At 44.6% G+C, this 25,097-nt stretch overlaps 1 protein-coding gene and 1 non-coding gene across 3 annotated transcripts in view; both read left to right on the forward strand.

Annotated features, from left to right (window-relative positions):
* The window catches only part of BCR (BCR activator of RhoGEF and GTPase), a 135,555-nt gene that overhangs the window by 4,722 nt on the left and 105,736 nt on the right, over positions 1-25,097 (forward strand). The gene's annotated exons all lie outside the window — the stretch shown is intronic.
* Positions 1,426-1,554, forward strand: LOC140899027 (U6atac minor spliceosomal RNA). Its single transcript, XR_012155194.1, has one exon. It is a non-coding gene; the product is annotated as a U6atac minor spliceosomal RNA (small nuclear RNA).

Here is a 25,097-nt window from a genome sequence, read left to right on the forward strand (position 1 = left end):
TGCATCCTCAGGTGAATTATGCAACACTTATAATTATTTCATGTAATGTGAGTGGAGGGGGAAAAGTCTTAACATAGTTTAAAAGCTCTCAGATTTATCACAATTATTTGTATGGAGAATGATAACACATTTTCTAATGGATTTTATTTCTTTTTTTCTATCTGCTGTTGCAAATAACCCCATGGTGCTCCCTGCACGTAATTAAGGGGGAAAAGTAATGTAGGGACCTCTATGAAATGGAGAGGTCTCGTTGTGACCTTGGTCAGTTCAGTTTTTAAAATAGTCTCCCTCTCTTTTAGCTACTGATCACACCAAAATTGTAGCTTGTGTTTATATTTCCAGCTCAGCAGGATGTGGAAGTCTGACGGATGCTTGCTCTGTGAATGAGATGATCTGTGCCCTCATGCTGAAGAGCAAGAAACCCCACATCTAGAGTCTGGTTAGTAGGTAGCCTGCCTGGGTCCTAAGTGCAGTTTACATTCTCCACAAAGGCAGTATTTGTCTACAAAGCTCTTTCCTGTGAATACCCTTGTGGCGGTGGAGACTTCTGTCCACCTGGGAGAGTTGAACAAAGCTCTCCTCAGAGTTCTGCCAATGGCACCCCAGAAGGTTAGCAGGAACCAGTGTTGCTCAATTTGGGAATAGGATTTGTATGTCATTTTACTCCATTGGTAATAAGTTTGTAGACCCCTGGTCAGCTCATGGGCAGGGTTTAATAATGCTTATTTTTGTATCTCCGCTAGCACAGAAAGTCAGAGTGCCTCTTCCTGGAGCAGTGCATATAATCAGGCTATGGATGGAGAAAAGTACTCTGAAATGGATCCATGCAAACAGAATGCTTGGCTCAAAACTCAATTTAGGTCCCTTTGGAACAGAATAGCTTTGTAAAGCGTATGCCCAGTCAGGGACCTAGATTCTTCAGTTACAAATGCCTAGCTAGATAGTCAAGCATGTAAGTCCCTGGCTATTAGCAGTATTGGTTTAAAGGTCATTACTGATACCGTTTCAGTGTGCAGCCCAGACAAAGTACAATATAGAGGACAGGGGAGGGAGAGTGTTGTCTGGTGGTTACAACAGGGGATCAGGAGCTATGTTTCCTAAATTCTTTTCCTGACCATACCTCACTTCTCTGCTGTGTGATCTTAGGCCAGTCTCTTGCCCTTGTTATCCCTCAGTTTCCCTGCTAAATTGGGTGCAATGATGCTTAGCCACCTCCCATGGATTTTAGGATGCTTTGTTTCTAAAGTGCTTTGCTATTCCACAGCAATGTAAACAGTGACTGTCAGTGAGGCAGATGCTGTGCCTTTGTCACTGTTTAGAAACAGCACTCTACTATGAGCAGCTAAAATGGGATTTTATCTGCTGCACTTTCCTTCTACTCTTGGGAACCTCAAACCTAGGAAATTCCATAAAGTGCATTTCGCCCTCCTTCTCTCAAGGAGAGAAGGTTAGTACTCCCCTTGATAAGGATGGAAGAGATCCTAGTGGCCTTTACAACACGCATATGGTTAAGGCATTGCCACTTACTTTGTGGCATCTAAGTCTAGGGCTGTTGGCTGTAGCTCCTGGCTGTTGGTCTGTCAGTGGCTCGCTCCGTCAAGAATGAGGCTTGGATCTAGTCTCTGACATTTGTCTGTAGTTCATTTTGCTATTTTCTTTTTTTTAAGCCTTTCTCTGTTATAACCCAGCCCCCACTTTAATCCTTTTCAGTACCAGGCAGCGGATTTTCTAGGCACACTAATGACAATACACTGTCCTAAATGGCCCCCTCAGTGCTTTCCAGAGATTGTTTGTTCTTGACATTATTTAGCTGCTTATTATATTGCCCCCCTTCCCAGAGTGCGTGAGCGGAACGCCCTCTTCTTCCCCCACCAGCTCTGATGAAAGAGCTGAAGCTCGTTGCTGATGGCCCTGCTAATGTGATTGAGCATGACCTCTCCTCCTTCCTGTGCACCCTCTTTCTCCTGCAAGTGGATGCAGACTCTCAGTTGTGGCCCTGCACAGTATTCAGAACAGGGAGATGCAGATAAACCGTTTTTTCTCCAGCTCGCTGTGTACTCTGGTTTGTTTTGTTTCCAGTTGGGCCTGGCTATACCCAAAGGACAAGCAGGCTGCAAACCAACCAGTATGGTAGTTGTGTCTGTTGTGAGGATGCTGTTGTCACCATCCTGCTCCATGACAGCAGAGGGCCTTCCTATAGTGTATAATGTAGAAGCAACAGAAATAGGACTAGCTTCCCCATTGGTGGAGAAGAGAGGAGAGAGATGACTAATAATAAACCTGGGGGAGGTGGGGGTCACTTGCCTACCCTGCCTCTGCACGGAATAGCAGTGGCCATTCACTGTGCACTTGTCCATGGCTCAAGCTAGTGCTGCCAGCATTTCCCTCCTGCCATTTGACTGAAGTAGAACATTTATTTCATGTGCAGTTATGTGAATATGTAAAGTGATTGCTTTTCAGACTTTTACCAGCTCCCTACAGAGAGCACCTTACCATTCACAGAAATGCAGCCACTTGAGTATAGGTCACGGCAGCTATAGAACAATGCCAGCTAAACTACGCCCACGGGTGTAAGGCAGGAAGCAAAGATAATAAGAATTTGCCAACGTTGAGGGGTGGGGTGAGGTAATGTCTTTACTTTTGGAATGTGCTGTGCTTGTGGATGACATGCATGGGGGAGATGGATAGATTTGGGGGCAAAAGATGTCTTACTCAAGTGAAGTGACAGGAATTTTTAAGGAGGCCCAAGTTGAAAGATGGCCAGCATGCTGACCAAATGCTCCCAGTTCTTGCAAGAAGTAATGTAGGCTCTTTAATTATCATTAATTAATTATCCAAGCTACAGTTTTGAACCTCAGCTGAAAGACAGGCCAGCAAAGAAGCCTTTGTGAGTTTGAGACCCGGTAACATGCTTCTGACTTCAGAGTCGAGCACTGTGGTGCACTGTAAGCCTAACAGAGTCCTGTCCCTTTTCCCAGCCCACTGGGGATAATCAGTCACAATGCCCGAGGCAAAAGGGGCCAGTGCTTTGCCTTCAAGGAATTTTGGAGGTCAGTCCATAAAGGTTAATGAGGTAAGACTTGGCAAACTGGCCGTCGGAGGACTAATGCTTTGTTTCAGTTACCACAGGAAAACCTATCCGATTGTGGAGCAGAGGCACAGCTTTCGTGAAGCCACCTTTCCCCCAGAGAAACTAAGACCAGGGCAGCAGGTTGTTTGACTTTCTCCTTTTAGTGTGCTTCACCCACCCAGATAAGCATGAAAGAACTATAAGGGCCTGATTCTGCTCTTACTGTGCTGAAAATTCATTGACTTCAGTGGAGTTACGTCTGTTTCTTGCTGGTACACGTGAGAAAAGAAACAGGTTTTTAGTGCTATATCGTGATTCAGCCAGTGGACCACAAACATTGTCAGAGAGAGAGGGAGTTTGACTGCACATTTTGATATCTAGACTCCTGAGTGTCTTGGCTGGGTGTGTGCAGTGTATGAAGGAAGTCCTCTCAAAGCAGAAATCAAATTCTTGAGATACAAAGCAGTTTTTAGCCAGCGCACCAATTGTAAGGTGTATTATTTTTCTGCCCTGATTTTTAAATTTTAAATTGTGTAATTTACAGAGGGCTGGGATTGTTGTACATTGTAAATAAATCCTTGAACATCAAAGCTTCTGTAAATGCTGAGGCGGGGCTTTGTAATCCGTAACATCCTAAAATTTGTTTTGAATTACAGTGTGCGTATTTTAAGCACTAAAACTGTCATCTGTACAGAGCTGATGCGGGGTGCTCCAGTCACAGTATTTGTATGTGGTTTGCATATCTGTTCTAAGAAAAGGAGTACTTGTGGCACCTTAGAGACTAACCAATTTATTTGAGCATGAGCTTTCGTGAGCTACAGCTCACTTCATCGGATGCATGCCGTGGAAACGTTTCCACGGCATGCATCCGATGAAGTGAGCTGTAGCTCACGAAAGCTCATGCTCAAATAAATTGGTTAGTCTCTAAGGTGCCACAAGTACTCCTTTTCTTTTTGCGAATACAGACTAACACGGCTGTTACTCTGAAACATATCTGTTCTAGTTACTAAAATAATAGTTTCTCTCCCCTTACTCCCCTCCCCCTTTCAAACTTATACAACTCAAACCCTCTATTTAACTAGGCAACGGAACAAGATCAGAATCTCCTTTATCTGAGAGGAAACCCAATGTAAATGTGGCAGCTGGAGCTGGATTGCCTCATGGTCATATGGTTACCTGTCAAATGTGAGTCCATGGTGGCCATACTGTCTGAATGAGCTTTATCAGTGCTGCACATTCACTTTTATATCTGCTAATATTTTTGAACGGTACACGTTGGTATAACAGTCTCTGATGGGGATCTCTGTATTTGCTACCAGCAAATCTAGCATAGCCTACAAAATAAACTGCTATTCTAGTGGCCACTTTTTTTTTGCATCCTAATCCCTACTGCATCTTTCAAAGAAAGAAACCTCTTATGGTGTTATACCAAAATCAACAGTGTTTCTCTGCATGTCACTCCAGATTGTAGTGTGGCAAGGACCCAAGGTGCTTATAGATTGGACTGTGCTTGTAGGAAAGTAGTAGCTGTAGCATATAGCACTGTGTGGATCAAATATTTTTTATCCTGTAATTCCAAACCTATGGGATAGTGGGTTGCAGACGTATCTTAATAATGGACAGCCCGTGTGTTTGGACTCTATAAACTTAGTGCATTTCTATCTCTGTGTGTGGTGTCTGGGAACACAAGAACTGCACAGGCTTGGGACCTTATGCCTGCTGTTGACCCCCAAAAGACTTAATATCGTAGAACAGGATTCTGATCCGCCTCACCTAGCTCTGAAATGCAGCTACATCTGAGATGGGTTGTGACAGCCATTGTAATGGCACCAGTAATTTGCTGCACAGCATTTTTAGGACAAGGAAGACACTCTGAGTTTCACTGCCTGAGAGTCAGCTGGGTGAGAATGCCCTGTGGGAGCCTGCAGCGAAAGAGGGCTCTTGTTGTTAGAACACGGCCTTAACAGTTCAAAATCCAGTCCCCAAATCATTTTCAAGTATGGACAGTGACAGCCGCACGCTCTGTGAAAATGGGCCAGGAGCATCCCCGTGTAATCTGTTTTGAAGAAAATACACTTAAGTTCCCTGAGCATTGGGCTTCAAACATGCGCCCAAGACAGTGAAAACTGAGTATTACTGGTCTGTTTGCACAATATGCATTTCCAATAACATGGAGTGAACTGTATCTGCTACAGTTTGGACTAAAGTCGGCAGGAACTATATATTTTTCGGTGCGTTCACCCAGGAAGATAATAATGACTCATCAGCATGGCTGGTGTCAGCTTCCTATGCTCTAACTGAGACTAGATTATGATGCTCTGAATAAGGCAAGAGAAGGAAGAGTTTGTGAGTATGTTACCTTCCAACTGCCTCTTAGTTTAGAGCCACATGACATCCATATCCCACCAATCTGATATTTCTGTTTTGGTCCTACAAATTATTCACAGTAGACAATGCTGAAATATGAACATATAAAGTTACAAAAAATAAGATGCTAAGGAAATTTATTGCACATTGTCTGAGGCTTCCTATGCTATTTTTTGGTGCCCTTCATTTTGTGACACACACACACACACACATATTGTGTATCTCTTTTAGATCCTGATAGGTTGTGAGCTTTGGCTTGGGAGTTCCCTGCCCACATTCTCATGTCTTTTGTGACCACTTGCTTCATGTTCCCCTAAGATCATCCCTGGACTGAAGTTTAACAGGGAGGAAGTCAACATTTTCACATGCCTTGGAGTCTTGCAGTGTCATGTTATTGTCCTTGTTTCAGGGAATCTTGGTATTTGGATGAATTTTCTGCTGGTTGCACTAGTTACTTGTATGGATTTGTGGGTTAGTCAGTAAAAGAACATCTTGTTAATCATCGTAGCAGATCTCCAGTCTGAGCCTAACTGGCTGCTAGCAAGCTTGATGCTTAAACTTAGTAGTGATTAAAAGCTGTTTTATGAAGGGGTTGTGCAGTCTGCGTGACTTCAGGATGATTGCTGTCATGGGAAGGGTGGAGACCACGGGCATGGAGCAACACAATTGAAGTGTGTTGCTTTTAAGGCTATTAAGAGCTGATAAGTAAAATCTCTGAGTTATTCTTTCAGTAAAAAGAAGAGTGAACTCTTATGCCACCAGAGCAGAGGCAGTGGATGACTTGTACTTCCAGTTGGGTGGGAGTACTCTCTTGGTCTTGTAGTAAAGAGCCAGCCTGTGAATTCTGCTCTCAATCAGAATCGGACGAAATTTGGCATCTTTATCCTTTCTGTTTCTCTCAAGATGTTTACGAACAGCAACGGCTTTCTTTTGTTTACGACTGAAGCTGTAGTAGGATGGAAATATATTCTTCAGCCCTGGGACATACGTGTTGCTCAGGAACAGAGAGCTCTCACTAGAGAGATCAAAGCAAAGTTATCCCAAAAGGATTTCTAACAGTGGAGTGAATTACTTTGCTTTTTTGTGTGCAAGGGAATGGTGTGGCACGGAGCAGAAAGGAGATGATTTCTGCTAGTCGGGGGGGGGGGTTTGCAGAAAAGAATTCTATTAACATTGTGGCTCAAAAAAATATGGATCACGTAATCTAGTAATCAAACTCGGTATCGAAGCATAGTGGGAGGGGGAGGAGAGAAGGGTATACTTAGCGGAGTCTGGGTACTGCCTCAGTGGGAAGCTCAGAGCTCCCTCCTAATTGGATACAGGAGGAGGGGGGCATGCAACTTTGCCATCCTAGGTGCTGGGCTGGAGACTCTCTCTCTGTCATCTCCCATTTCGCTCCCTCCTACCCCCTCCACCACACTCATGCATGAGGGATCTCAATGGAATGTCCCTTAACCATGTTAGAAGGAAAGTGTTTATACTTCATTGCCTATAGTGCATACTCTGCTGTGCACAGGGTAAAGCACTGATAATGCTGCAATGCTCTGCTCTTCCTCATACAAGTGTATCTAGGACCTCAGAGCTCTGCTTCCTGCTTTGCCTTTGAATTTCAGGGAGATCGCTGAGCTGCAAGGCTGGCCGCACTCCCTGATTTGACTTGCCAGGGTGAGCAGGAAAGTGGAATTTTAAGCTCATCTTTTCCTAACATGGGGCTCTTCTTAATTTAACACTCGGATGGCAGCTGGGTTCTGTTCCTTGCACATCTAGGAGCTCTGCTGCTTCATGACTTTGGATTATGGCATGTTCCAGAGCAGTGTCTTGCACTCTTCCCTCCTTCCCAAAGGGAGGTTTCTCCAAGTGTGGAATCCCTTGCTGCTAGCTAATCATTATGTGGTGTCCGGAGAGGGGAAAGGATAAGAATTCCCTAATGCTGGGAAGCTGCTTTTAGCGCAGTTCTAGGTTTTTGGTCTGTCTGTTGCCTGGAGGAAGCTAAACTGCGGCCCACGAGAACAAGGTGACATAGGCGCATCATCTCCCTGAATATGCTGGGAAACTGCAGTGATTTTTTTGTAGGGAGATCCCATGCACGAACCTGCCACTCTGACCCCCTCAAATCTGAATTTATTCTCAGCCTCCACATTTAGTCGAATATGTTTACCTTAGTGACTTGATGGCCCATACATGCAATAAAACTCAGAACACTTAGCCACATGCTCAGTATTGCTTACCATTGAACCTTTTCAAAAACCTGAAGCTGTCTGGGTGAAAACCCACCCAGATGTGTTTTGTATTAAGCAGATTTAACAAAGCTGCTGGATTGCAGTAAGGTGATCCAAGTGTGAATGGCTACTGTTACCTGTAGGTAGTGTCAAGTCCAGGCATTGATGATTCAGGCTTCTAAAATAATCCTCCAGCAGGTATATATTTTCCAACAATATTACATAAGGCTTTATCTACTCTGTAACTATAAAAGTGTCCGGAGAACAGGTTACAACCTAGTTGTCTCCTGACCTGGTCACGATGTGGTTAAAAGAAAAGGAGGACTTGTGGCACCTTTAGAGACTAACAACCACAAGTCCTCCTTTTCTTTTTGCAGATACAGACTAACATGGCTGCTACTCTGAAATGTGGTTAAAAGTTGTAGTGTAGATGGGCACTAACCTTGTCTCCACACCCAGGCTAATGCACTGGACAGTCCAAGTCTTAATGCAGTTACTGAACCTGTCTATGCTACAACTTCAAACCATAGTGTTAACTGGGTTATGGGCTAGCTGTTTTGTAAATAGGTCTTCTGACTTGGTTAGAGTGTAAATGCAGACAGCACCTTAGATCCACAGGGTTAGTATTCTCGTATCTATGCTCAGATACTCCCTTTGAATGTGTTCCAATCCTCATGAATTCTGAGCTGCAGTGGGGAATTTCACAGGGATGCCTGAGGTTGCACTAGAAAGACAGTTTGGAAAGCTGATTCCTGTGCTAAAGTCCAAGAGAGCCTCCCAGTGCCCTCCAAAATAAGGCACATTTAGAAGAAACAGCTGCGTGGATCCGTCCTTATGAGGCCAGGCAGGATTGATTCTATGGGTCAAGTATAAGGAAGCCTCTTAAAATGCATCTGGACCAGGTGTGGGCTATTGAAGGGTGGCCTTGGAAAGGAGGTTTATATTTGATGTGTGTTCTCAACCTGTGGGTCATGAACAGGAGTCGGGGATTCGCAACCACCACAGCCTTCCCATCTTGCTAAATGGGATGAGATTCTTGACTAAATCATGACTAGATGGGGTGGAGTTTCCAGAAGGGTCCCAGTATGGATGAGGGTGACCCAGTGCAGCCTCTGCTGTACGGGAACAATTGGAGAAAACAGTAGGGATTGTTCTTATGTTTGCAGGTATTATTATTTTTGTTAGTTAACACATTTACACATGCTGATGGTCACCCCAACTGAGTCCCTTTTGAAGGGCAGGGGCATGTACTAAACATCTGCTCACTACGGGCTGGGAAGGATCCCGCAGTGACTTCAGTCAGCTTTGGCTCAGCCTCAGAGCGATAACTAGGAGTTTCTGTATACCTGCCTGAGGTTGCAAAGTGAGATGCTGGGCTTGATGTTTAACTCCTAAGCCTGTGTGTTTCTAACAAACAGCACCCCACCCCCCAAAAACCAACAACGGTGTTCATTCTACTTGTTTGTAAATGGTTTAAAAGTGGAGAGCCTGGTTTGCATCCGTATCACCCAATTTCAAAAGCCATGTTACAGCCACTATGTTGGAAGTAGTAGCATAGACAGGTATCTGAGCCCTGCTAGGCAGGCAGTTTCAAACACGTTCTTGATGTAATGTTTCTCTGCCTGTCTGAGAACTGTGCTGAGTGCTCACGTGCATTTGCTCTGGGTACTATGGAAACGCCAACCCAGTTTGGAAAGCATTTTTTGCTAACACTTGTCAGCATACATCTCTACCGACAAATATCTTGAGGCTGACAAAAAAAAGTCGATGTGCTCACAAACATACAGAGTTGTTCATACAACTCTTTCAACATGCTTCTCTAATTGGCTTAATCTTGAGATGTCATTTGAACTTTTAATAGATTAAAAAAATTTTAAAGTACACTTTACTTATATAAGGAGAGCTATGTTTCTGTATTTTGAATTAAACTATATTGTCTAAGAATAAAACAAGACACCATCTAACCTGTAAGCTGGATGGTGTTTAGGCAACATGCTCTAGACATGTTCTAACATTGTTTGGTCTTAATTTGTTTTGATGTGACTGACTGTGTTATAAGCATGTTAAGCTAATGCCCTCACTCTGCCCTTGACCAGCCAACCCCTACATGTTTGAGCCCTGACCTTTAAATAACATGGGATCATCATTAATTTAAGATTAAACTCGATAAGTTTATGGAGGAGATGGTATGATGGGATAACATGGTTTTGGTAATTAAATATTCATGGTAAATAGGCCCAATGGCCTGTGATGGGTTTTTAGATGGGGTAAGATCCAAGTTACCCGGGAAAGAATTTTCTGTAGTATCTGGCTGATGAATCTTGCCCATATGCTCAGGGTTTAGCTGATCGCCATATTTGGGGTCGGGAAGGAATTTTCCTCCAGGGCAGATTGGAAGGCCCTGGAGGTTTTTCGCCTTCCTCTGTAGCATGGGGCATGGGTCACTTGCTGGAGGATTCTCTGCTCCTTGAGGTCTTCAAACTACAATTTGAGGACTTCAATAGCACAGATATAGGTGTGAGGTCTTTTTTAGGAGTGGTGGGTGAAGTTCTGTGGCCTGCATTGTGCAGGAGGTCAGACTAGATGATCATAATGGTCCCTTCTGACCTAAATATCTATGAATCTATGAATCTCATCTCACCCACTCAGGCAAAACTAATCCATGTTATAACATGGCTAGTGTGCTGCTGTTGTTAAGTGTGATGTTTAAACACAGTAAAATTTATACTGCAGATAGGACCGAAGTAACTCAAGTTTTAGTCCCCATCTCCAGCTTTATTACCTATTATGGTCTGGGTTTTCCCACTTCATGTCACTTTGCTTTATTATCTGCTGTGTAAACAAGCTCCATATATGCTTTGAGAGTGAGCAAAAAACAACTACTACAAAACAAAGCAGTCAAGACCAGGGTGGGAACTTCAGAAGTTTGTTCGATTTCCATGTGTTCGTGTTTCATACTATTCACTGTGCAGATGTACAGTGTTACACCTTTTAAAGTTGCTCATTTTTAAACTATTTCAAAGTATTTTAGTTTGCTATTATTATAATAACCCAGAGCTAGGTTGGCATTAAAATCTGTTTCCTTACTGAATTTGTTTTCTCCTCTTATATAGGGTTAATCATAGATTACTTTTTTTAAAAAGAGCATATGAGCTATCTCCTTTTGTTCTTTGTTTTTTTACATTGGATGGGGTAGGGAAATAGACATAGTTGCACAGACTATGGAAACATACAAGGAAAAAATTAGGTCAAATTTTGTTACCTCCAACCTTGAAGGAATCTCTTCTAAAATAATTTCTAGCTTGTGTGTAGTGCTTTTCATCCCAAAGTGCTTTAGAGATCGGTAGGTCAGTATCGTTATCTCCATTTTACAGATGGGTAAGCTGAGGCCCAGAAACCTGCTCAGGGTCAACCCACAGCCGAGTAGGAGAACTGGGAATGAAACCTTGGTCTCCTGAACTGTAGTATAGTGCACTTTCTGTGGGTCACACTGCCTTCCAGTGGAAAAGCTTGTCTACAGCTATGTGATTACAAATAAATTACAAAGCCCTCTCATCGTTTTGACATAAAAAAATTGTCAAAAATGATGATCCCTGGCTTTTGGTGATTCTAATAGCTGTTGCAGACAGGGGATGGGTAGCTCTAGTCTGTGATAGAAAGCCATATTGGCACTCATCTCTGGTAGTTAGTTTCTGTAGAATGGAAGCTTTAGTTTTTTGTGTTTTAAACAAAGTAAACTTAAGGCCTGTTCCACTGGGGTTCCTGCCAGGGTTACAACTGTGTAGGTTGGGCCTTTGTTTCTAGCTCTTCTATAGCAAAGAAAACTGTCACAAATAATTGCAGAACTGCTTCTGCGGAGAAATAATAGCTCTGAAAGGTATGAACTGTGCCTCATCTCTGTTAGCACCAGCTCCCTTCGCAGTCTCTCTGCTGCAGCCTCATTCCTTCTGCTTTCCATTTTCTTCTTGTCTCTCCTTCCCTCTGCTATCTATTCCTAAATCCACGTGCTTATTAATTGATCCCTGTACCTTCTTCCCCTCAATGTGTCCCCCCCACTAAATAATTAAAAACAAAAATGCAAAACTCACATGGCATTTGCTACCCATCCGTCTAGTTGTTCTGCTCGGATGTTGCATCTCTTTCCCTCCCACCCTTTGTCTCTCTTATTTCGTTTAGACTGTACAGTCTTTGAGGCAGGGACTTTCTTTGATTACATGTTTGTACAGGTCCCAGCATCAGTGAGCCCAATATGGGACCATTAGGTGCTACTGGGTGTGCTAATAACGGGGGTGTTGACTTTCCATAATGATGACTCTCTCTCATATTCACATATATTTGTAAAACTTTGTTAACAATTTCATGGCTGATCATCCAATTTCTGTGGAGGAGATTTGGGGTGAAATTTGGAGCAGAGTATCCTTTCTGCAGTCAGACCCCTGCTTATAATGGCTTGATTGCAGGTGTAAGGGGTGGAAATGTATGTCAGTAGTTGTTCAGGTTTTATAGATGATTAAATAGAATCCACCTATGTATCATTTTGTCTAGTATCAGTTACAACCTTCAAGGGAAAAACAAGTTTCTGGGTCAGCTCAGAGCATCATTAAAAGACAGACCAGGTGGTATTCCCAAACCCATGTGACGGACTCTTCTTTCTCAGCTACCCATTGAAGTATTTTTATAATTTTTTTTTATTACATCAGCAATATTGTGTTGGGTGTCTGTGTCCAACAGAGGCTGGGACAGAGGATGCAATTATCCCTCTCTTCCAAGAATAGAAAGACCTCTGGCTCCTGCTTGAAAACTGCTTGGGTCAATAAACCATCTGGAAGGAGAGCTTGGGGTGGATGCTAGATCAGCACCACCTTACGAGGAGACTGGATCACCTTGGAAAATCTGATTAGGTAGGTCTTCTTGGCTAACTTATACTCTGTGTCTGTGTGTCTAGAAGAGGGGAGGGTGGTGAGGAGTAGGACTTGCTTTATTTTTATCATTTGATGTAATTGCTGTAATAAGCACTCGGCTGCAGCATTCTGTCCCCCATAGCTGCACAGTACATGGACAGTTTCCTTAGTTGAGCATTTTCATGCCGAGACCATTGCCAGACCCTCCTTCGTGGTTTTTTGGGGAAAGACAGAATTTTACCCTCCTGACCCAAAAATGCAAATAATCCTTAACAGCAGCATCGCTCGTCTGATATACTGGTTTTAAAGTGAGGAGGGGAACCACAGATGTTCAGCAAAAGTAATTGTGAAGAAATTTTAAAAGCCTTCTGTTGCTCTGCCTGTCCCTTTAAAACATCCCTGCTTTCAGTCTACCTCTGTCTGCCTCACTCAGGTCGTTTCCATGACTCTGTCAAGATAAACAGTTCCATTCTGTGGACCCTGAGGACACAGATATTTGTGATCTGTTCTGCTTTGTCTTGCTATATGCCTAATGTAATAGTAGCCAGGTGCTGGGTTCTTGGCTTTTAATATGTCCTCTGCAGGGGCGGCGAGTTACATGGGCTCATGGTGCCTGGGCTCCACCAATATTCAGGGCCCGGGGGCCTGGCTCCACCAATGTTTGGGACCGGGTCTCTCCCCTGCCCTCGCTTGCTGCCCCCACTTGCTGCCCCGGAGCCTGCAGCTCAGGCTGACTCTGCTCTGCTGGCTTCCAGCATCAACTGCTGCCGCAGGGTCCTAGTGCCCCCCGTCACTGGGCCAGGGCAGGCTGCCCTTCCGCCTGAACCCTGAGCCTCTCCAATGCCCCAAACCCCTCATCCCCAGCCCCAGACAGAGCCATCATCCCCCTCGCACCATAACCCTCTGCCCCAGTCCCACAGCCCTCATCCCTGTACCCCCTCCTATCCCCAAACTCCATCCCAGAGCCTGCACCCCTCACCCCCTCCTGCCCACCTCTCCCAGCCCGGAGCCTGTCCCCAAACTCCCTCCCAGAGCCTGCACCCCAGCCCTCTGCATTCTCTCCCAGAGCCTGCACCCCCACCCCTTGCCCCAGCCTGGAGCCTGCACCCAAACTTCATCCCAGAGCCTGCACCCCTCCCCCACACAAACACCCTCCCAGAGCCTGCACCCTGAACCCCTCCTGCACCCTAATCCCCAGTCCCAGTCCAGGACCTGCACCTGAGACCTCCTCCCCCACACCCAAACTCCCTCCCAGAGCCTTAGGCAGGTGGGGGGGCGGGTTCTGGGCACCACCAACATTTCTATAAACCTGCCACCCCTGGTCTTCTGCTCTTTCTGTTCCCTGCCTGGTCTACCAACATGGAAAACAATGCCCCATCCTGTTGACTCATTGTGCCCAGAACCCTCCTCCATTCCTGAAATAGGATTAATATTGGAGGCAGTTCTAACATAAAGATGGGGCACTTTTTTTCCCTTCCCTTTTTACATAGCTTGTTTCTACTTATGCTGGGCTTGAGAATCCTGTTTCCCATATGCTGTTGCCTGGGGCTGTCTGCCACAGGCTCATTCCCTTATCTGGTATTCTCTTAAAGGGCTTTTGCAACCAATACAGCTGTTGTAGGAAAAAAAACATGTATGCAGAATGATCCTTTTAACAGGTTTATTTTTATTCTGTATCAGGAGCTTAAGTGGATTTTGCTTCATTTAGAATTTCCTAGAAGATGAATCCAAGTGGAATCTGCTGCTGTCAGGTCCTCTCAGGTCATGTCTCAGCACACACATAATGTGTGAACCCAGGAACTGCTGTGCTGTGCTCAGGGCAGGGGCAGAAGGGGAGGGCTCATCATTATTTAGAGGTAGATGCAGGAAGTAGTGAGCTGTTTACCATGAATACCATGCTGTTGGCTGCGTGTGCGGCTTTCAGGTCAGACTTTGAGGTCCTGGTTGCTCTGCTAGGACTTTAAAAATGCTATGTCTTTTTTCATAAGAATGTGGGTTTGTCCTTGTGCTGTGTGTTGTGAAGGCACAACATGAGGGAGCGGCAAGCTCTGGTTGCTCACTCCGGAGGTGGCTGCATGTCAGTGGTGCTTTACTTATGTATATACCCTATTTTGTTTTGGAATCAAAGGACTGAATCAAGAGACATGTCAGATATTAACAAATTAATTGGTTTTAAAAATACACCTCCTTTCCTGCTGACAGAGGTAAACAGGACCCTGGCCCTTACCATCAACGTGTGATGCAGACCTGTTGTAATGTCACACTTTTTGAGCTCTTGCAAACAAGTGTATCCTGCAAAATGCTAGAGCTGGCAAGGAACTAGTCAGCAAGTTGACTGGGAAGGAACAGTACAACCTTGAGCAAAGCACTTTGGAATGTAGCAGGTTCCTGATAAGAGGAACTGGGTGGGCGAGTCTTTTGCAAGTTGTAGTTCCACGGAAGGGCTGTGTTTCTAGGGAAGCATAGCACTCTCCTTTTTAAAACTTTGGTTGAAGAACTGTGAACACGCTGAGCTGTGTGGGATTTGTGGGAAGATTTTGCTGACCCCTTATGAGCTAGATGAAGGATTTTTATCTACAGTTGATGTTACAGAACTTTACATTTTTTTATTGGCTTTAAAAGGGCAAATAAAATCATCCTATGTTGATGTAATGCATGTGTGAGGGAGGAAAAAACAAGTCAGTCTGAGAAGGAGCTTTTCCATACAGGAAAGGAAGAAGACAGTATATAAAATTGATTTTGGGGGGGAGGGAGGGAGTCTTCCCTGTCACAAAATAAGAACAGGTAGCACTAACAACACTTGCCAGGACCTATACATGCCTTAGAAAGGCTAATTAATTAAGCTTCACAGCCTTCCTATGAGGCAGGCATTATTTACATTTTAGAGAGTGGGGAACAGAATGAAGGAGACCGGAATTAAACACATTCCAGTTTTCCTGTGCTACAGGATTGACTTCCAGATTAACCGGCTCTTCTTATTTACATTTCTCCAAACGCAGACTTGCCTGTTGTTCTTGGTGCTTAAGAAGTTGCATTTACAGCAAAGGTCAGTTGCATTTAAGCCTGAGTTAACTTGTCAGGATTCTCCCTGCCAAAACTCCCCTGAAATTTAGAAAGTCCCCAATTAGGCCTTGTTAATGTTCATTCTTACGTGATCAATGAGGTCATGGCATGGCATGTTCAGTCAGCCAGGGAGTGCAACTGTACTGTGAGAACAAATGGGGTGGTTCTCAAACCGACCCATCTCTTCCACCTTGGCTGAGTATCATAATTTATTGCAGCAGCACCAGTCCTGGACCAGGGCCCCATTGTGCTAAGTGCTGTACAAACACAGAACAGAACAAGAAGACTGTTCCCCCTCTGCAGAATTTAAAATCTAATAAGGGTACATCCAGTTCTCTTCTCGCTTTGACCTGAGTGACCCTACAGTCTGTCACTTGCTCTCTCCCACATGGGCATCCTGACCACTAGGAAACCTTGAGAACCACAGACTGACACTAATCATTATGGTGCCTCTCCTGGGCTGAAAACACCAATTGTGTAGGACTCCCCTTCGTGTGCTAGGTGATGCAGCCATTCTTGGCAAAGGCACTGGTGACACCCAGTTACTTTCTAATGCTACCTACACAAGGAACAGGCTGATATTGGCCATGGAGAAATTGCTTCCACTTTCAGCATCAGCACCTCTCCTCCCCCACCTCTGCCGAGCACTCTGACACTTCATTGTGCACCTTACCTCTAACCCAGGGGTTCTCAAACTGGGGGTCAGGAGGTTATTACATGGGGGATCGCGAGCTGTCCGCCTCCACCCCAAATCCCACTTTGCCTCCAGCATTTATAATGGTGTTTGAATATATTAAAAAAGTGTTTTTAATTTATAAGGGGGGGGTCGCACTCAGAGGCTTGCTATGTGAAAGGGGTCACCAGTACAAAAGTTTGAGAACCTCTGCTCTAACCTCTGCCATGGCAAACAGTACCTGTCTCTTAGCCATACCTCCATCTCCTCTCCTCTGGACTGCTGCAATTCACTTGTTTTGAGGTTCCCTAAGACTAAACCTACTGCTGCACTATCCCTGGAAATGGAAACGCATCCACTTCTACGCTGGCCCCAGTCATTAGACTCCATACCAAATCCCCCTCCTGCTATTCAAGATCTTGATACGCTTACTTGCTCTCCTTGCCATTCAATCTCCTCACTTCCAATTCTCCTGCTTCCGCCCTACACCCTCTCCAAATCCCGAACATCTTTCTTCCTGGCCCTGTCTCTTCTCCTATGCTGACCCCCACTCTGTGCCTAACTTACCACCTCCTTCCTTTCAGATCCCTTTTTCAAGGCCCATCTGTGTGACTCTTATCCCTCTGTCTAATAAAAACAATTAAATTCTGCTCATTTTCTGGGTCTCTCTGTCCCTGAGCTCACTCACTGTCCCTAAAACTGATTTTTTTTTAGCTGACCTTCACCCCCTGTTCCACAGCATGCTGGAGATGCTGCTGGTATGGTGTTAGAATCTGCATAGTTCATGCTTTGAGACGGCACAAGATAGTGATACTCTTAGGAACTTTGCTGTACAAAAGATTGAATTCTGCGAGGAAGAGCCACTGCACCATGATGGCTGTAATAAGGTTGCCCTTCACTTGTTCCCAGACAGCCGTCCCTGTGGGCCGCCACACCCGAGTCCACATTGTGGAAGAGTCGATCAAACGAGGGAATACAACACTTGGCAAGAAGCAAAACCACCCGCTTGCCTGTGCAGGTTTGTGAGATTGCTGTGGAGAAAGACATAAACTTATTAAAGAGGTGGCTTGTGGCTGGGCTCCTTGAGTCTGCTGCCAGCTTAGTGCCTGGAAATACATTATAAACATAGCGCCTGATTCTCCTCCTGCTCACATCAGCAACTCCATTAAACAATGGCCACATAAACACCACCCTATACCGTAAACCTACTGACCGCTATTCCTACCTGCATGCCTCCAGCTTTCACCCTGACCACACCACACGATCCATCGTCTACAGCCAAGCTCTGCGATACAACCGCATTTGCTCCAACCCCTCAGACAGAGACAAACACCTACAAGATCTCTGTCAAGCTTTCTTACAACTACAATACCCACCTGCAGAAGTAAAGAAACAGATTGATAGAGCCAGAAGAGTTCCCAGAAGTTACCTACTACAGGACAGGCCTAACAAAGAAAATAACAGAACGCCACTAGCCGTCACCTTCAGCCCCCAACTAAAACCCCTCCAACGCATTATTAAGGATCTACAACCTATCCTAAAGGATGACCCAACACTCTCACAAGTCTTGGGAGACAGGCCAGTCCTTGCCTACAGACAGCCCCGCAACCTGAAGCAAATACTCACCAACAACCACATACCACACAACAGAACCACTAACCCAGGAACTTATCCTTGCAACAAAGCCCGTTGCCAATTGTGCCCACATATCTATTCAGGGGACACCATCACAGGGCCTAATAACATCAGCCACACTATCAGAGGCTCGTTCACCTGCACATCCACCAATGTGATCTATGCCATCATGTGCCAGCAATGCCCCTCTGCCATGTACATTGGTCAAACTGGACAGTCTCTACGTAAAAGAATAAATGGACACAAATCAGATGTCAAGAATTATAACATTCATAAACCAGTCGGAGAACACTTCAATCTCTCTGGTCACGCAATCACAGACATGAAGGTCGCTATCTTAAAACAAAAAAACTTCAAATCCAGACTCCAGCGAGAAACTGCTGAATTGGAATTCATTTGCAAATTGGATACTATTAATTTAGGCTTAAATAGAGACTGGGAGTGGCTAAGTCATTATGCAAGGTAGCCTGTTTCCTCTTGTTTTTTCCTACCCCCCCCCCCAGATGTTCTTGTTTAACTTGGATTTAAACCTGGAGAATGGTCAGTTTAGATGAGCTATTACCAGCAGGAGAGTGAGTTTGTGTGTGTATGGGGGTGGGGGGAATGTGAGAAAACCTTGATCTATGCAGGAAATAGCCCGACTTGATTATGTAAAGAGTTGTCACTTTGGATGGGCTAGCACCAGCAGGAGAGTGAATTTGTGTGGGGGGGTGGAGGGTGAGAAAACCTGGATTTGTGCTGGAAATGGCCCACCTGTTGATCACTTTAGATAAGCTATTACCAGCAGGACAGTGGGGTGGGAGGAGGTATTGTTTCATGATTTCTGTGTGTATATAAAGTCTGCTGCAGTTTCCACGGTAAACATCTGATGAAGTGAGCTGTAGCTCACGAAAGCTCATGCTCAAATAAATTGGTTAGTCTCTAAGGTGCCACAAGTACTCCTTTTCTTTTTGCGAATACAGACTAACACGGCTGTTCCTCTGAAACCTGTCATTAATTTCAGTGGCGTTACTCCTGACTCTTAGCAGCGTGTGAGAGAGGGGGCAGAACTGGGCCCACACTCTTCACAAAGCTGCTGACTAGAAGGTGTTCTGAAGAGGGTGTCTTGCCCTTGCCCCCTCCATCTGACCTAACGGGCCCAGTGGCATCCCAGCTGCAAGAGGTGCTCAGAGGGCTATCCGAACAGTTGTTCATTTTGTCCCAGGATGAACTAGCTGTGGAGCGTATGCGGCTGTCAGCAGCCAAGATGAATGGACTGCTTGTTTGCTCCATTCAGAAATCCCTGGTCTTCAGGGGAGGTCAGAGCCAGGATATGTGCTGGAGGAGAAGCTTTGCTTACAGAGAGCCTGCTTCGGGAGTGTGTGTGTAATAGGGTGCAGGAAGCTGGAGGCAGAGATGAGAAAACATTTAATCCCTCATTTGCTGAGCCATAAAGGTTTGTGTGGTATCAGGCTGTCCCTGTGCTTCCCTCCTGCTTTAATGACTGTGATGATGACTGACAAATGGAGGAGGCAGAGCAGTGAAAACAGGAAACATAATCCCTCAAAAATAATCTATTGCGAAAGGGAAGGGAGAGATCATAAAAGCAGGCTGGTCCTTTAATTATGGGCCTGCTTGTATGGAGGTGGTGACTTAGCATAAGGCACCACCTGTGTTCTCCATGGGGCTAGTGCAGCATCCTTTGTTCTCTGTGGGGTCTCTCCATGGTGGAAGTGTCTTATGGTGGAAATCACGTTCCTTGGTGTGGGGCCACTGCTAACCACAGACTTTAAGAGTGATTTGAACTTTAGAGGTGTGGGATAGGACATAAATGATCTGGAAAAGGGGGTAAACAGTGAGGTGACGACATTTGCAAGTGATAGCTATCTTGAGTAATTTTGTAAGTCCAAAGCTGACTGCAAAAAGTTACAAAGAAATCTCCGTGAATAGTGTGACTGGGCAACACAAAGGCAGATGAAATTCAGTGTTGATAAATGCAAAGTAATGCACAGTGGAAAACATAATCCAAACTATACTTACAAAATGACGGGGTCTAAATTAGCCATTACCATTCAAGAAAGAGAACTTGGAGTCATTGTTGATAGCTCTCTGAAAACATCCGCCCAATGTGCAGCAGCAGTCAAAAAAGCTAATAATGTTAGGAACGATTAGGAAAGGGATAGGTAATAAGACAGACAACATCGTAATGACACTATATAAATCCATGGTACGCTCAGATGCATGCAATTCTGGTTGCCCAATCCCAAAAAAGATATATGAGACTTGGAAAAGGTACAGAGAAAGGCAGCAAAAATGATTAAGGGTATGGAACAGCTTCCATATGAGGAAAGATTAAAAAGACTAGGACTATTCATCTTGGAAAAGAGATGGCTAAGGGGGGATCTGACAGAGGCCTATAAAAGCATGAATGGTGTGGAGAAAGTGAATAGGGAAGTGTTTTTTACCTCTTCACATAACACAAGAACCAGGGGCCATCCAAGGAAATTAATGCAGGTTTAAAACAGACAAAAGGAAGTACTTCTTCACAAAACGCACAGGCAACCTGTGGAACGAATTCCCCAGGGATGATGTGAAGGCCAAAACTATAACTGGATTTAAAAACAATAGATAAGTTCATGGAGGATAGGTCCATCGGTGGATTTTTGCCAAAATGGTAAGGGATGCAATCCCATGCTCTAGTTGTCCCTAAGCCTCTGTCTGCCAGATGTCATGGATCAAAGCAGGTTCTGGTCAGGCCTGCCCTGTGTTTTCCCCCTGCCTTTTATTGGGGCTGGTTATATTTGCCTCTAACTTCTCTTGCCTCCCTTCCAGAACTGGTTGGTTCTACCTCATCCTCCATAAGGGGAAGATTGCAGTGTGAGAAGGGAGACGAATTAGGTTGAAAAATGGAAATAACTAACTAAAATAATGTGAGGTTTCAGAGTAACAGCCGTGTTAGTCTGTATTCGCAAAAAGGAAAGGAGTACTTGTGGCACCATAGAGACTAACCAATTTATCTGAGCATAAGCTTTAGTGAGCTACAGCTCACTTCATTGGATGCATACTGTGGAAACTGCAGAAGACATTATGTACACAGAGACCATGAAACAATACCTCCTCCCACCCTACTCTCCTGCTGGTAATAGCTTATAGCTTATTAGCTTATAGTTAATAGAGCCCGAAGAGTTCCCAGAAGTCACCTACTACAGGACAGGCCTAACAAAGAAAATAACAGAACGCCACTAGCCGTCACCTTCAGCCCCCAACTAAAACCCCTCCAACGCATTATTAAGGATCTACAACCTATCCTGAAGGATGACCCAACACTCTCACAAATCTTGGGAAACAGGCCAGTCCTTGCCTACAAACAGCCCCCCAACCTGAAGCAAATACTCACCAACAACCACATACCACACAACAGAACCACTAACCCAGGAACCTATCCTTGCAACAAAGCCCGTTGCCAATTGTGCCCACATATCTATTCAGGGGACACCATCACAGGGCCTAATAACATCAGCCACACTATCAGAGGCTCGTTCACCTGCACATCCACCAATGTCATATATGCCATCATGTGCCAGCAATGCCCCTCTGCCATGTACATTGGTCAAACTGGACAGTCTCTACGTAAAAGAATAAATGGACACAAATCAGACGTCAAGAATTATAACATTCATAAACCAGTTGGAGAACACTTCAATCTCTCTGGTCACGCAATTACAGACATGAAGGTCGCTATCTTACAACAAAAAAACTTCAAATCCAGACTCCAGCGAGAAACTGTTGAATTGGAATTCATTTGCAAATTGGATACTATTAATTTAGGCTTGAATAGAGACTGGGAGTGGCTAAGTCATTATGCAAGGTAGCCTATTTCCCCTTGTTTTTTCCTACCCCCCCCCAGACGTTCTGGTTAAACTTGGATTTATGCTGGAAATGGCCCACCTTGATTATCATGCACATTGTAGGGAGAAAGAAAAGGAGTACTTGTGGCACCTTAGAGACTAACCAATTTATTTGAGCATGAGCTTTCGTGAGCTACAGCTCACTTCATCAGATGTTTACCGTGGAAACTGCAGCAGACTTTATATACACACAGAAATCATGAAACAATACCTCCTCCCACCCCACTGTCCTGCTGGTAATAGCTTATCTAAAGTGATCAACAGGTGGGACATTTCCAGCACAAATCGTGAGCTACAGCTCACTTCATCGGATGCATACCGTGGAAACTGCAGCAGACCACGGTATGCATCCGATGAAGTGAGCTGTAGCTCACGAAAGCTCATGCTCAAATAAATTGGTTAGTCTCTAAGGTGCCACAAGTACTCCTTTTCTTTTTGCGAATACAGACTAACACGGCTGTTACTCTGAAACCTCTCCTTACAATGTGTATGATAATCAAGTTGGGCCATTTCCAGCACAAATCCAGGTTTTCTCACCCTCCGCCCACCCCCCCCCACACAAACTCACTCTCTTGCTGGTAATAGCTTATCCAAAGTGAGAGTATGGAGAGTAGGATGGGAGGAGGTATTGTTTCATGGTCTCTGTGTATATAATGTCTTCTGCAGTTTCCACAGTATGCATCCGATGAAGTGAGCTGTAGCTCACTAAAGCTTATGTTCAAATAAATTGTTTAGTCTCTAAGGTGCCACGAGTATTCCTTTTCTTTTTGTAAAATAATGTGAGTTCACTGAAGCCCTACTGTGTTGCTGATGGAACTCTGCAATATCTCAAGCACATTATCAACGATCTACAACCTATCCTGGGAAACAATCCCTCACTCTCACAGACCTTGGGACACAGGCCAGTCCTCACTTACAGACAGCCCCCCAACCTGAAGCAAATACTCACCAGCAACTACACACCACACCACGGAAACACTAACCCAGGAACCAATCCCTGTAGCAAACCTCGTTGCCTACTCTGTCCCCATATCTACTCTAGTGACACCATCAGAGGACCCAACCACATCAGCCACACCATCAGAGGCTCATTCACCTACATGTCTACTAATGTTATATATGCCATCATGTGCCAGCAATGCCTCTCTGCCATGTATGTTGGCCAAACCGGACAGTCCCTGTGTAAAAATAAATGGACACAAATCGGACATCAGGAATGGTAACACACAAAAGCCAATGGGAGAACACTTCAATCTTCCTGGACATTCTATAACAGATTTGAAAGTAGCTATACTTGAACAAAAAAACTTCAGAAACAGATTTCAAAGAGAAACAGCAGAACTAAAATTCATTTGCAAATTTAACACCATTAAGTTGGGCTTGAATAGGGACTAGGAGTGGCTGGCTCATTACATAAGCTGCTTTGCCTCTCCTAGAATTGACACCTCCTCATCTTTGTTGGGAGTGGACTATATCCACCCTGATCGAATTGGCCCTGTCAACACTGTTTCTCCCCTTGTGAGGTAACTCCCTTCTCTTCATGTGTCAGTATATTTATGTCTGCATCTGTAACTTTCACTCCATGCATCTGAAGAAGTGAGGTTTCTACCCACAAAAGTTTATGCTCAAATAAATCTTAGTCTTTAAGGTGCCACCGGACTCCTTGTTGTTTTTGTGGATACAGACTAACACGGCTCCCCCCTGATACTCTGCAATATCTGTGCTTCTCCATCCTCCCTCCCAACTTCCTTACAATGCCAGCCTGGAGGATGCTGCTCCTGTATCACACAGACACAGAGTGACCTGAAGAATTGGGTGTTAGAGCAGTGAAGACTCCTGCTGGGGACACATGTTTTAAAAGCACCTTATTCACTGCTCCACAATGCTGTCTCCTCCCTATAGCATTCCTTCTCATCACATTACTAGGCGCAGGTGGAAGGATGGGTTTCCAGTTGAACTGAGACCTGCTCTACTCAAGTACATGAGGAGGGAAACTTTAGAACCTGCCTTGACTTCTCAAGAAAGGGATGGTGCGGCACAAGAAGGGAAACTAGGCAGTGTGGTATGATGGATAGAGCACTGAACTAGGACTCCAGAGATGTGGGTTCTATTTCCAGCTCTGACACTGGCCAGCTTGGTGATGTTGGCAAGTCACTTAATCTCACTGTGCCTCCATTCACCATCTGTGAAATGGGATAATGGTACTGACCTCCTTGGTAAAGCTCTCTGAGATCTACTGATAAAAAGCTCTATAAAAGAGCTAGGTATTATTATTATTATGGGAAAGATAAAACCTATTCAAATATTATCATCCTCTGCGGACAATGTTGAGTGTATTTGACCATGCATCTCCACCTTTGTCTGGAATGCCAGTGAGTACCCCTGAACTCCAGCCACATTCACTGGCTGTATGTTCCGGTGTTCTGATGATTAATCTAGGATTGATCTGGCTGTCATAAATTGCATTGTATCTAGCTGTGTATGTGGCTCTTGTAACGGTATGGGGAAGCAAGCTATAATGGCTGAGAGATGTTTTTCTTGAACAGTTAGGGAATGTTTTAGGAATGAGTGATCTATGTTCTAGATCATTCTGAGGTTGGTATTGATTTTTATGTAGCAATTGCAGGATTGAAATGTGGATATGTTGGTGTATTATATTAGTAGTCTGAGTTCAGACTATTCAATGGATACATGGGCCGCGGGTGATGGAAGGGAAGCAGTTGAGATTTGGGATGGGAAACTGATGAGAAGAGTGTAGATGGGGTGTTGAATTACTTTATTTATTTATTTCCTTACTTCTTATGCCAGGGGTTGGACAGCTATGAGTCTATAGCAATCATAAATCAAATTTAGTGTAGTTACTCATGAAGGAATTTCCTTTTTTTTAATAAGTGCTGATAGCTATCAGAGTTATGTATTATATGCCTCAGCATATAGGGTGCCGCATAGCCGATGTCTCCCATGGTCCCGCCTCCCCATAACCCTGCTTCCACTCCTGTGCTCTTCAGAGCTGCACTTCTCATCTGTGTTTGCACCATCCCACTCCACCCCACTTCTAGAGCCCATCCCCATAAGCTCTCCTGCCCAGACTGCCTCCATGGTTTGCCAGGGGTATGTGCAGAGAACAGCTGGTAAGTCTGTCTGCCAGTGCTATAAAACAGAAGTAGTAGACTGATCTGAGCAGTTCTGGCTGCTAATCTTAACCCTGCTGATTTATGCTATCCAGAACGAGGAACTCTGTGCTTAATTTTTAACATTTCAAAAGAAGCTTAGATTTCAGAA

This window comes from Lepidochelys kempii, chromosome 15 (genome assembly GCF_965140265.1).
Source record: "Lepidochelys kempii isolate rLepKem1 chromosome 15, rLepKem1.hap2, whole genome shotgun sequence".
Lineage (NCBI taxonomy): Eukaryota > Metazoa > Chordata > Testudines > Cheloniidae > Lepidochelys > Lepidochelys kempii.